Raw genomic sequence first — 13479 nt, forward strand, 5'->3', positions numbered from 1 at the left:
TCCTTTCACCTCACGCATGGCTTTATTGAAAGGTGAATCTGCTACAAAGCAACGACCCCTAGAAGTCAAGAAAAAAATCAACAAAAGGCCAGAAACACCTGGAAAAGATTAGTATTAAATTTCAGTGAAGAGGAAAAAGCATACATTAGGTACAAAACACACAAATGACAGATTTATTTCAATGCCCAAGTGCCAATAACGACTTTTAAAAATCTTCAGTTTCTACTTCTATCAGAAATTTCACAGAGAAAAAGAAAAACTCTATAATTTCTATATTTATGCTACTGATTTTATGTGAAAGTCAGTAGTAATTTTTAGCTAATAGTGGTTGGAAATGAACTCAGTGCTTCTCCCAACAAGGCCTTGAAGATAGCATCTCAATAATCTAAATACCACGATCCCCCACCCTCAGCCCCATCCCTCAAATCACTTCACAATTGTCTGCAGAGTCACAGCCTGAGTGTGTTTTGATGAATTTTGAACAGGAAATCATTATGTCCCTCTGACAGCTCATTGAGTCTTAGCAGTTTTGGAAGACCTCTACACCAGACACAAAGAGTGAGTTATAAAATATTTATGGGCCCAATTGTGGACCTAACAAGTGAGGCGGTTGGCAGATTGCCACAGCACTAATGCATCTGTGGTTTTCCATCCTTCTGCAAGACTTGATTCTGCCTTCTGTTACACTTTGATATCTAAATGTGCTCTCCAGAGATTTGCAAAATGGCTCATGACTTTATTGCAAATGTGTATAAAACATAATTGGGCTTTGACGAAGAGTCCTGTTAATGCCCTCGCATACTAATCCTGGTTTTACTTCTTTGATTTCTCCAAATTGCTAAGAAAAAGCACCACACAATTTAATTCTAAAGTGTTGGGATTGTGTTTATGCCCCCTGCCTCCCTTTCATGTATCATTCAAGATTGTATTTTCCTACACTTTTACTTAATAGCCACCAAAAACAGTTATCACTGGAGGAGTAGAAAGAGCATGGAATTTGAAGTCAAGAAGGTATGGGTTGAAATCTTGGTTTTGTCACTTATAACCGTGTGACTTTGGGCAAGTGACAACTTTTCTGGACAGTCATTTCTATATCTATAAAATGAGAAAATAGATTAGGAGATCTCAGACATTCCTCCCAGCTTTAAACTTCTGGTTCCATTCGAGTGTCACAGAGTCTAACATGAATGGGCCAGAATGATGCCTTCTGTCAAAGGTGGTACCCTACTGTGCATCACATTGACTTTTGTATAATCACATTTAGGTTTTAGTAGGTAACAAGTTGAAGGGATTGGATAGAAAGGCAGATCTGGGGTGGGGTAGGGGTAAATATACAAGAACTAGGGTCTTGGCAATAGTAAATCAGAAGGTTAGGGAGACAGGAAGGATTCTAGAATGTACTAGAAGGATGAGCAAAGAGAGTAGAAAGTTCTCATATTTTCTATTGCCCATCATTGAATCACACAATTAAAATGTCAGTTAATGTATATTAGATAGGAGTTGGGGGGAACATTAGATTTCCTATTTGGATAAAGCAACATAAAGTAGTTCTAGGTTAAGATTTTGGTAGATATGACAATAGCAGGGAAAAAAGACATTAAGGTCCCTGAACCCCTCCTGGATGACTACATTGTCATGGTGGAGGGGCTTGTATAGCTCAACGAACTATGAACTATGCTGTGCACGGTTACCCAAAACAGACATATAAGGAAATCTGAGTGCCACAGTATTTACGCTTTTGAATTGTGGTGCTGGAGAAGACTTTCAGGAGTCCCTTGGACATCAAGGAGATCAAATTAGTCAATACTTAAAAAATTAATTCAGGCTATTTACTGGAAGGTCAAATACTGAAACTGAAGCTTAAATACTTTAACCATATAATGAGAAGATGAGATTCACTAGAAAAGGCCCTGATGTTGGGAATGATTGAAGGTAAAAATAAGGTTGATGGCAGAGGGTGACATGGATAGTGTCATAGAAGTAATGAACATAAGCTTGGGCAGACTTTGGGAGTTAGTGAAAGATAGAAGGGCCTGCCATGCTGTGATGATTCATGACTGAACAACAGCAACAAAGGTCTCACACTATCCACATTTACTTAAACATGATAATTGAACATGGTCATCTATACTTCAACAGATAATTGAAAACTTCATCAAACTACACCAAATTTGCATGCCTACCAGTATTGGGATTATTTTCTGAATGTTGCTACTCCTGGTCTCTAATGAAGCACAGACTCTGACCTCCATGTTGGGCAATATTACATTAAAAAAATAAAAAGAGCTGAAGTACTGGAGAGTAACATTGTAAATTCAATTTCTGCACCCTTTAGGCAAAAATATCAGAAGGGCCCCTCTTCTTTTTAAAGAATCCCATTTATCCAGCTCTTGTTTTTTTGCATAGAGGAAATATGCTCCCATTATTATACTCTCAAATGCTAACTGATGTTAATATTTTTAAAAAATATTACTCCAGTTCACTTTTAGCAATACTTGCTTTTTTGGTTTTGGTTTGGTTTTTTTGGAGGGGGGGGAAGGTAGGGCAATTGGGGTTAAGTGACTTGCCCAAGGTCACACAGCTAGTTTTTGTGTTAAGTGTCTGAGGTTGGATTTGAACTCAGGTTCTCCTGACTCCAGGGCTGGTGCTCTATTCACTGCACCACCTAGCCACCCCAATACTTGCTTCTACTTACAGAATAAATATGAAGAACCCAGTCAATGATGTATACAAGAGTTAACAGAAAATAGGAAAGGACTTTTTGGAATTACATATAAAAATAAGTTATTGAGGAAGTTTGGAAGTGATCATATATGCTGGGATTGGAAAACAGGATAGACACTTATTATTTAAACATGATTTAGCTGTGTCCACTTTTGTAGGGGGTGAGTGGGCCTATTGTTACTGAATGGTTTCATTTTTTAAATTTAAGAAATCTATTTCCATTATTATGCCCCCAAATTCCAACTCCAATAAACATTGTAAAAAAATGACAATTTACTTTTAGCAATACCTGCTTCTTATAGAATACATGTTAATAACTAAAGGTAATGGGGGAAAGAGGGTACAAAATGGCCCAAATTTGTGAAGTGACCACGTGTCATTATGCTTTAATTAGAGTGAAAATCTTCTAGTTGGGTAGAATTATAAATTGAACCATAGGCCATTTGGTATCTCACCTCTCATTCAGGTTATCAGGATCCCATGACTTCTATTACAGACATATGATTTTGGACACCAACATGTCCAAGAGAAGAGGGACTGGGTCAAAAGGTGTTGTGAAGGATGTGGCTATCACTGACTTTGGAAAAGTATTGATCATTACTCTATTCTTCCTATTTTTAAGACCTTGGGTAGTACTTGGAAAAGTCTGGAACACAAAACTCCAGGGACACACAAAAGACAGGGAAATAAAAATATATACATACTGTCCCAAAATTTCAAAAAGGCTACTGGGATACCATGTATATAAGAAAGATACATAGAAACAGATAATCCAGGGGGATATGGAAATAAAGAACAACTGTACCTCTTGCAGGAGAATAGAGGGAAAGAATGGTTCATAGGGAGAGGACAGTATTGCTACATTAAGGAAAATAGGAAAGTTGAGCTGTTGGGGCAACAAGTAACAGTCCTGATGATGGCAATAACCACCTTTCCCAAGATTTGGGCTCCCCAGGAGCAGATAAAAGTAGAGAGAAATATATTTTAAGAGCTGGCCTTTATTAGGTTGGGTGATTCTAAAACTATTGCATGGCATTCGTCCCTGGAAAAAAGGAAGTAGGGGTGAAACATGAGACCTCTTTCTAGGAGAGCAGAGGTGTCAAACATATGGCAGGTGTATGTAGTCCATAGCACTCGCAAGGAGGCTGAGCCAGATGAAAATGTAATTGGGAAGTATTAAAAAATATAATAGAACATAAATAATATTAATATGTGATTTTCTAAATCAACATGTGGCCTGCACAGCTCCTTATGTAAGGTGGCCCCTTTTTATTTGAATTTGATACTCTGTTTTAGAGCAATGTAGATTTAAGATCTAACTATAAGGGAAAACTTTCCAACATCACAAAAAAGATTAATCATATTCTAACAAATAGAAAATGACTTGTCACATGTCAATTTAAGTCCACAAGCATTTAATAAGCATCTAATATGTGCCGAGTACTGTGCTAACTAACCATATAAAGAAAAGCAAAAGAAAGCCCTTGCTTCCATAATTCCTGAGTCATCTGTTTCAGCACAGTCACATTACTGACTTGTTAGAAGAAAGAACAAAACTAGACTTAAGATTTTGGGATAAGAATTCATTATTTGGTAAAAACTGTTGGGAAAACTGGAAATCAGTATGACTGAAATGACAACATTTACCAAGATAAGATCAAAAAGGATACGTGACTTAGACATAGAGAAATTACAAGAAAATTTGAAGAACATGAAATATATTATTTATCCAACTTACAGATAAGTAAACAATTTATGAATAAATAAGAGATAGAGACCAGAGTGATGTATAAAATGTATAATTTCAATTACACTAAAAAAGTGTTTGTAGCGGTGGCCGGGTAGCTCAGCGAGTAAGAGCATTGGCTCCAGTGTCGAGATGACTTGGATCAAATCTGGGCTCAGATACTCAGCACCACACCCAGAAATAACTGGCCATGTAACCTTGAGCAAGTTACTTAACCCTGATTGCTTTAAAAAAAAGTGTTTGTACAGATAAAACCTGGATCAGCTTCGGTCAGAAAGAAAGCAGAAAATTGGGGAAAAAAATTTATAGACAGTTTCTCAGAAAAAGTTCTCATATCTTAAAAGAACTTTGTTAAATCTCTAAGAATATGAGTCATTCCCCAATTGATAAATGGTCAAATGATATGAATAGCAGTTTTTAGATAAAGAAATCAAAACTATCTATAGTCATATGAAGAAATGCTCTAAATCATTATTATATAATGTGTATTATAGAAATGCATATTAAAACAACCTTGAGACATCATTTTACAGCTCTTAGATTGGCTAAAATGATTGAAGGGGAAAAGTGACAAATATTGGAGGGGATGTGGAAAAATTAGGACACTAATTCATTGTTGGTGGAATTGTGAGCTGATCTAACCATTTTTGCAAAGCAATCTGCAATTATGACCAAAGACTTATTTAACTACGTCCTTTGATGCAGCAATACCACTATTAGGTCTGTTTCCAAAGATGATTAAGAAAAAAGGAAAAGAACTTATATGTTCTAAAATATTTATAGAAACTTTGTGGTGGCAAAGAATTGGAAATTGTGGGGATGCCCATTGATTGAGGAATGACCAAACAAGTTGAGGTATATAATTATGACGGAATACCACTGTGCTATAAGAAATGATGAGCTTGATGATTTTAGAAAGACATGGATAGACCTGAGTGAAATAATGAATAGCAAAATGAGAAGAACCAAGAGATTGTTCCATACAGTAACAGCAATATTGTTTTAAGAACAACTTCAAGCTACTAAGTAATTTTGACTGTTATAAATGCCAAAACTAACTATAAAGGACATATGAAAGAAGATGCTATGTACATCCAGAGAAAGAAATGATAAATAGAAATATATATAGAGTGATTTTACATACACACACACACACACACACACACACACACACACACATATATATATATATATATATATATCAACTTTTTTTTTCTAATGGTAGCCATCTCTAGGCCAATGTCAGGAGGAAGGAAAAGAAAAAAAAAGGAAAAGAAATTTACATGATAACTTTATTAGATATTTAAAAGGAATACTAAGTTGTACATAATAGATGCAGTTTCATGTGCAATCATCATTTTTATTATAACATTATGGAAATGCTTGTTTTATTCAATAAATTAAAAATAAAATAAATTTAAAAACCCAAGATGATCAAAAGAGTAATCGAGCAAACCCCTCAGCTTATTGGCCAAGTGGAGAGCTAGGTTAGGCAAGGGCAACAACAGAAGTTTAGAATATCAGCCTGTTTGTAAAATCTTCCAGAGAAGGATGATGGATGATTATGAGCAGCACTGCTTCATAGAACAAAGAGTAGTAGTGGAAGGTAAGCCCAGGCTAGAGAAAGCTTAGTGAGAGACCCAAATAAGGAGAGCCATTCCAAGGGCATTTAAATATGAAACTAGAAAGTGAAAGAGGGGGCAAATATTTTTTATAATCAAAGGCATTTGAGTGCCACTGAACTTGGATAACATCTTACATAGCCTCACACTGACATCATAGCCTCAGAGGTACCTCTAAAGAAGGTAGAAGTTGTGCTTAAGAGAAAAAAAAATATGGGAAAGGTCTCTGGTTTAGAAAAAGTGTTTGTATAGGAGATCAGTGCTGGAGATGGCACAATTTTGAGAGTACAGAGGGATCCATTAGGAAGGTATCTGATGGAAGGAAAATGTCTTCTGTGGAGGGCATGGAAAACTAACAGAATTAGAAACCTTGAGAGTAGGAAGGGATCTCAGCAGCAATCTGTTCCAACCCATAAATCAAAGGAATTGCCACTATATCATATTATTGCCATTGATTTTATTTATTGATTTTATTATTATTTTATTTATTAATAATAAAAGTGATAGCTAGAACTTATGTAGCCTTATATGACTTACAAAGTGCTTAACATGTGTTATCTCATCTAATAACATACTCCCAAAGTGATTGCTCAGCTTCTCTTGAAGACTTTTCAGGAGGGAAAACCCACCACTTCTCAAGGCACCCTTTCTGCTTTTGGATGGCTTTAATCAATATATAATGTTTCCTGATCTCAATCCTAAATTTGCCTTTTTGCCACTTCTGCCCATTGCACTGATTCTTCTTTGCATAGAAAATGGAAACAAAGCAGTCCTGCTCTCTCTGTTGTCAGCATTTTTCTGTCCACTCCTGGCAGAAGTGCTGTTCCATATTTGATTTTCCTTTTGGGAAAAAAAAAACTCTTGTAATTTCTTGATACTAAAAAGAAGAGTCCAGAAAGATCAATACATCCCAACCCACATGCTTACTTTACCATCTAGTACTAGAATCTATGCTCCTTAAGGTCAGAGACTATTTTTGCCTTTTTTTGTGTGTTTAACACTGGCACATTGTTATCACTTAATAAATGCTTGTTGATAGATTTATTACGAGAAAAATCTCTGTGTCCATCAAGGGCATCTTCAACGAAAGTATTAGTAAGGTACAGGTAGGTTTTCACAAGTGATATTCCATAATCCAACCATCCTATTACTGACTGAAAGATGTAGAAAATAAAAAAAAATTCTACTTATTGTTAATTATGGTATGGAGGATGGAGATTGGATCTGTGATGTCATCAATATAGGGAACCCCCAGTTAAGAAAATTCCCTCTACCAGGTTGGCACCTTCTCTTCAATTTATAGTGTTAGAGAATTAGACCTCTGAGAGGTTGTGACTTGTCCAGGGTAACTTAGTATATGTTTTATTATTTTAAAAATTATATAAACATTTACAAATATATGGTATTATATGTATTTTATAGAGATTTATTATTTTACTCTATATATTTATTTAGAATTAATATAAATACAATACGTTAAATTATATATGCATATATGTAAATTAGGTAAAGCAAAATTCCATCTTAAAGACTCTCTTCTGACAAGTCATCCCCCACTCATACATTAAAATGATTCATAACTGTGAAAGATATGACAACAAAGATAACCTTGTTGAATTCCCCTCTGATCATTAATCTGATCAGATGAAACCTAAAACAAAGCAGTTTGTGCTAACCATAGGATTTTGCCACCATCATTGAAGAGATCCAGTAAGTAGTCTAAGTTGAAAATGGATTCCCTGCCAAAGCTCTTCTATACAGATGATATTGTACTTGTTGCATTTAATTCTAGTATATTGCAGTCTCCTGAAAGGGATCAGTAGCCACCCCAAAATTTTGGCTTAACAATCCACATGGGCAAAGCCAAGTAAGTAAAGATTATTTTTTATCCAGATCATTATAGTGCTCAATATAAATATATATGCATATATATGTATATATATATATATATATAAATCTGGTATAGATAATGTAAATGAAAAATGAGTTGATTCTAGAATTTAACAGGAGAACAAGCTAGATTACCTTTAAGAAGCCACAAAGTTCTATTAATGATTCCAAATTTCTCCCAGAAACAAAGACTCACTTATGTTTTTAATGCCAATATTCTACCAGTGTCATTGTATGACAATGAATCACGTAATGGAATAGTTACTGAAGAATTAAAAATGAATATCATTTAGAGAACGTTGGAAGGGAATATTATATATGTGGGTATGCTGCAACACATAACAAATAAGGATTTGTAAATAGGAACTGAAGTAAAGGATAAAAGATATGAAAGAACCCCACCCCCTCCAAGAAAAGAGGCTGATACAGTGGTAATGGCACTGTTTTGAGTTGGAGGACCTAGGTTCAAACTCTGCCTCCAACATTATCTATGTGACTTTGGGCAAGTTATTCAACCTCCTTGAGATTCAGCTTCCTACTTTTTAAAATGAAGGATTCAAACTGGATGACCAAAGGGCATTTCCAACTCCCAATTTAGGATCCCATATTCTCCATTGATATCCTCACAGTGCCAGGAAAAAAGTATGGAAGGCCTCCAGTCCAGTGGATGGGCTCAGGTGATGAACTTATGGGAGAATGAGGGCAAACTTCATATACATATGTTGGCATCAAGGGGTTGCAATTTGTATTACTGTAGGAAATGTCCTCATCACTGAGCCCATAATCCATATAACTAGTGAGTTTTAGGTGGGAAGTTGTTTAGAACAACTTGAGAGCCATAACCATATTAGTCATGCTACACATGACTAAGTTTGAGAAAGTTTAATGAAATAAGTTATTTATTATATACCTTTGTTAGCATCAGAAGTCAGGCTTTTGTTTTATGTTCCTATATTGTTTATCTGAAGATTCTGGCATTGGCTTATTCATTTTTGGAGTTCTCTTTAGCATGGTTTCCTGTAATTAATTATCAGAAATGATCAATATGGAAAGGACAATGATTAAATCACAGGTGACTCTGGCATCATTGCACAAATTTTCAGGGCAGTTTTGTGTTTGTTTATGTGCATAGGAGTAGAATTCCACAGATATACATTAAACACAGTAAATATGGAGAAAGTCAGTGAGCATAATTTTCATATGAAAATTAATCAAGTAAAAAAGTTTTTCAATTTTTTCAACTGAACATTTCGATCTCCTAAAAGGAAGACTACATGCAATATGATGAAATTAATGGGATTTTTTGCAATGTTTAAAAATATGTCATATATTATTTTGAATGAAATTTTTATGAACAATTTTTATTGAAGATTCCAATCAGCTTTGAACATAAAAGACAACCCTGATGTACAGTGACTCTCAGTGGGGTTTTCCCTTGGCTTATCACAAAGGCACAGTCTTTTCTCTATTTGATCTAGATTTTCCTTTTCCTTTTTGTACGTAATTTAAAAATCAGCCTAGCCTTCTAATTTATACAGCATGCTCTTCTGCTTGTGAGATTCCAATTTTGTTGTCAAATAGTGATTACTTTTACTGATTGTAGTATGAGTTTGCAGTGAGGCTTTGAGGTTAGAATTATGTCATGGGTTTAAGAATTTGTTCATATGCTGTATGCATATAATGGACAGAGTGAAATATACTACATCAGTTCTTGAAAATTTGGGATAGTTCCCTCTTCTCCAAAATTTCCCTTAGATATTATATCTTCTGTTAGCAGTTAAAGGAGTGAGGGGACTAGAGCATGTATAATGAATTCTGCTAGTGTGGTAAAGGAGAAAATAGCCTACTTGAATATTAACAAGAAGTGTGTCTTTGAGTTGACAGCCAAAGACATCAGGAGAACAACAAAAACATCAAATATCTTTTGTTGTTGTTTTTGTTTAGTGCTTTATTTTAGTCCTGCCTGATTCTGTGTGACCCCATTTGTGGTATTCACGTCAAAGATACTGGAGTGGTTGCCATTTCCTTCACCAGCTCATTTTACAGAAGAGGAAACTAAGGCAAATAGGGTTGAATGACTTGCCCAGGGTCACACAGCTATAAGTGTTTAAGGTCAGATTTGAACTCAGGAAGAGGAATCTTTCTGATTCTAGGTCCAGCAGTGTATTCACTGCACCACGTAACTCAAACACAAAACAAAATAAAGTCCACAGAGATTTACAAGTCTGAGAATAGTATCTGGTTTTATAGTAATTTTTAAAACTTCTGAGAGAAGCTGCTAACAGATACTGCCATTTCTATATTGATAAATTATTTTCACAAATTTTTAATTTTTAAAATTTAAATTTAAATCTAATTCCTGCTATGTTTAGACTTTCATCTAAGATGTTACTTACTAAGGTCATGATTAGGAGTGATCTTTGGGGGTTAACATCTTCCTGTCTAGTAGCAAGACACTGACACTGATAAATTCAAGGACTTAAATTAGTGTTATGAGATTAAGGACTCAAATCTTTGAATGTTTAAGAGAAGTTATTGCAAGGACTCTATATTATTTCTCCTTCCTTTCTCTGCCTGGATTTAAGTCAAGGAGAAAAGATTCATCACATAATTTGTGCTCAGGCCCTCCTTGACTCACAGTTCATATAGAGAATCTATTTCTTGGATTAAAAAACTTCATCATGAAACTTGAGATAAATGATCTGAACAGTTTCTTAGCTTCTCTTGGTTTTGAAAGTCATAACTTTGTAGGAGAGTGAGGGCCATTGGAGGAAGGTGAATTGGTCTTGGATAAGGGATCTGATAATGTATTCCTATTTCAATTCTTGCTGCATGTTCATCTATACATTGTTTAATCAGTTCTGAATCCATAAGATTTTTGTTTTTCTGGAATGGCATTCTGGATTCATTTATAATGTACTGTTTTTCTCTGATGGTATCCTTCATCTGCCCTGATTCTGCACACCAACTCCTTGCAACCTGAAAATCCTGCAGTACATGTTCAGAATTTCTTGTTGTACTGCTGTTGTCATCACTTATACTCATGCTGTGTCCATCATGCCTATCTCCCTTCCCCCTCCCAGTGCCAGGAATGAGAGGAGAGAATCAGGAGGTCTGTGAAATTGACTTGATTGGAATTTTAAACAAATGCGTGAAAGGCTTTCTTCTTCCCCTCTTCGTTGTCTTTCTCCCTGTCTTCTTTCTTTTCTTCCACCTCTCCCTCTATCTTATTTTTCCTTTCTCCTCCCCTCCCAAAGGACCATGGAGATATTCAGAGAGGACATGAGAAGACTGCAACACATTATTGATGAAGAATTGAGGAAAAGCAATGTTACAAAGGTAACATTGAGGGAGATGAATCACTGGAATGAAAAGACTGTTTGGTTACTTGGTGAACAGTCAGGAATAACTAATGGACAACTCTACAGCTCTTCACCTAACCCCACCCCCACCACTGCAAAGGTTACATTGGTTTGCACACAGTGTCAAGATAAAACATGGTGTAATGGGAGAGCACTATGAAATCAGGAAGTCATGGGTTCACATCTCATCTCAGATACTTATTAGCTGTGTAACCTTAAGCAAGTCACAAGCTCTCTTGGCCTCAGTTTCCTCAGCTGTAAAATTAGTACTAAATCTATGTTCCTATGATCTAGAGGAAGATTTCTTTCCAGAGTGTTGGTAGAATACTTGTGGAAGATTAATGGGAAGATGTGGAAACAAGTAGTATAGGTTGGGAGATGATGGAAGGGTTGTGATCTGCATTATTGTTAGGACATCCCCAACAACTCATAAAGCATTTATTAAATATCAGCTCTATGCAAGGAATTGTGTTAGGTGCTGGGGACACAAAAATGAAACAAAAAGTTACTGTCTTCAAGGAGCTTAACATTCTACATCAGTAAGGTTACAGATCTATTGGAACATTAAAGCAAATAGAGAGATTATAATTCCATGATGCTACAATAACTTGTTTCATATTTAATATTCCAGGGTTGGAAGTCATTAACTTAGTTGTACAAAACTGGTTTGGAAAACAGCAGTTGTACTTTATGCTTTCCCATTTCCTCCCTCCCTCTGCCCTCCAAATATTCCCTTTATCTAGATTGTTACTCCTTCCATCTCTGGTCAATTCCTGCACATCATTCAAGACCCAATTCAGATGCCATTTTCCTCAATTTAGTTCAATTCAATAAAGGATAAAATAGTTCAGAATTATTTAAGCTAGTGCCACAGGCTCTAGGTACCTCAGGCATTCTGACTTTGGGAGGCTCTATCCTTGGTCCTGAATGACTTGACTTGGTGTCTGCTTTGTTCTTTGAATCCCAAAGGATCATGGGATGCTTACTACCTGATATAAAAGGAGATATTGAGTTCCATTTTCAGTTTGAGTCTATCCTATTGTAGGTGCAGACCAAAGTAGGGCCATCTAGTGAACATCAGTTTTATTCTTTCCCATACTTTGTTTTTAAAATCAACAATCATTATTGTGAGGGGCTCCTTTCCTATGTTGAACCTGAATCTCAAGATGCTATTCTTAGTGGACCTCTCCATTCTCTGTAGACCATCTCCTCCTTCCATACATCCTGATTCCTGTGAAAATGATTGCTGTTTTGAGTATTTTCTCCATTCATTTCCAAAAGACTATATCTTGTGTTCTAACCACCTGTTGCTTATGCAAACTCTGTAAGAGCATCTGCTGTATCTATATGTTAAGTCGTTTTGCTTATACCCTCCTCCAGTGATCTTGGCAGAGCCCAAATTCATGCTGTCTTGGCTCATTTGGGAAATTCAAAAGCAGGTCATGTATAGGTAAAATATTTTTTTCATTAAAAGAAACTATAGCTTTCATTCTCTGGAGGCAGAAATTTAACTCGATCCCACCCTACTTATTGTTTCAGCACTGAGAATACTGATCAAAGTCCCAGAACTCTATATAGGCAGCAGACCCTCTCTTCTCCCATATCTTATCTCTAGGATGGCCACCTGACCTCAAACAACCTCCATGTATCCTCAATATGAGTGTAAACTTAATAAGAGTAGCAATTGTTTCATTCTTTGTACTTGTGTTTCTAGAGCCTAGCACATAGTCGGTGCTCAACTTGTTGATTAATACAATCTATGATAAGGGTGTTATGTCACTCTGGTTATAAAAGAGGTGAAGTAAACCTCCTTGCTTCAAGCTCCCTCCTAAGTTGCTCTAGCAGGCAACAAATTTGTTATTGAGAGAAATTGAAATACTTGCAAACTATGGTCAAAGTGACATTTTCCATTAAAAGAAAATCCTTTTGAGATTTTGAACCTAAACATATCACCATATGACTACAATTGACCAGATTCCTGATCTTTGACCAAAAGTTTTTCTTCTCTGGATGTTTGCCTCTTTAAAATATCTATGAATTTCTACAAATATATGGCCCCATATTTCACCTTTTCTCAAAACTTTCTTCACCTTTGAGTTTTCTATATGCCTCTCATCCTTTAATGCTAGAGTGG

General features: G+C 35.8%; 1 pseudogene; it reads right to left on the reverse strand.

Annotated features, from left to right (window-relative positions):
• Positions 1–10649: 10649 nt before the first annotated feature.
• Positions 10650–11015, reverse strand: LOC138146907 (LYR motif-containing protein 1 pseudogene; annotated as a pseudogene).
• Between the last annotated feature and the right edge of the window lie 2464 nt (positions 11016–13479).

This window comes from Petaurus breviceps, unplaced genomic scaffold, assembly GCF_028583685.1.
Source record: "Petaurus breviceps papuanus isolate PSGF00001 unplaced genomic scaffold, PetGlider_PUasm1.0 90775, whole genome shotgun sequence".
Classification (NCBI taxonomy): Eukaryota; Metazoa; Chordata; class Mammalia; order Diprotodontia; family Petauridae; genus Petaurus; species Petaurus breviceps.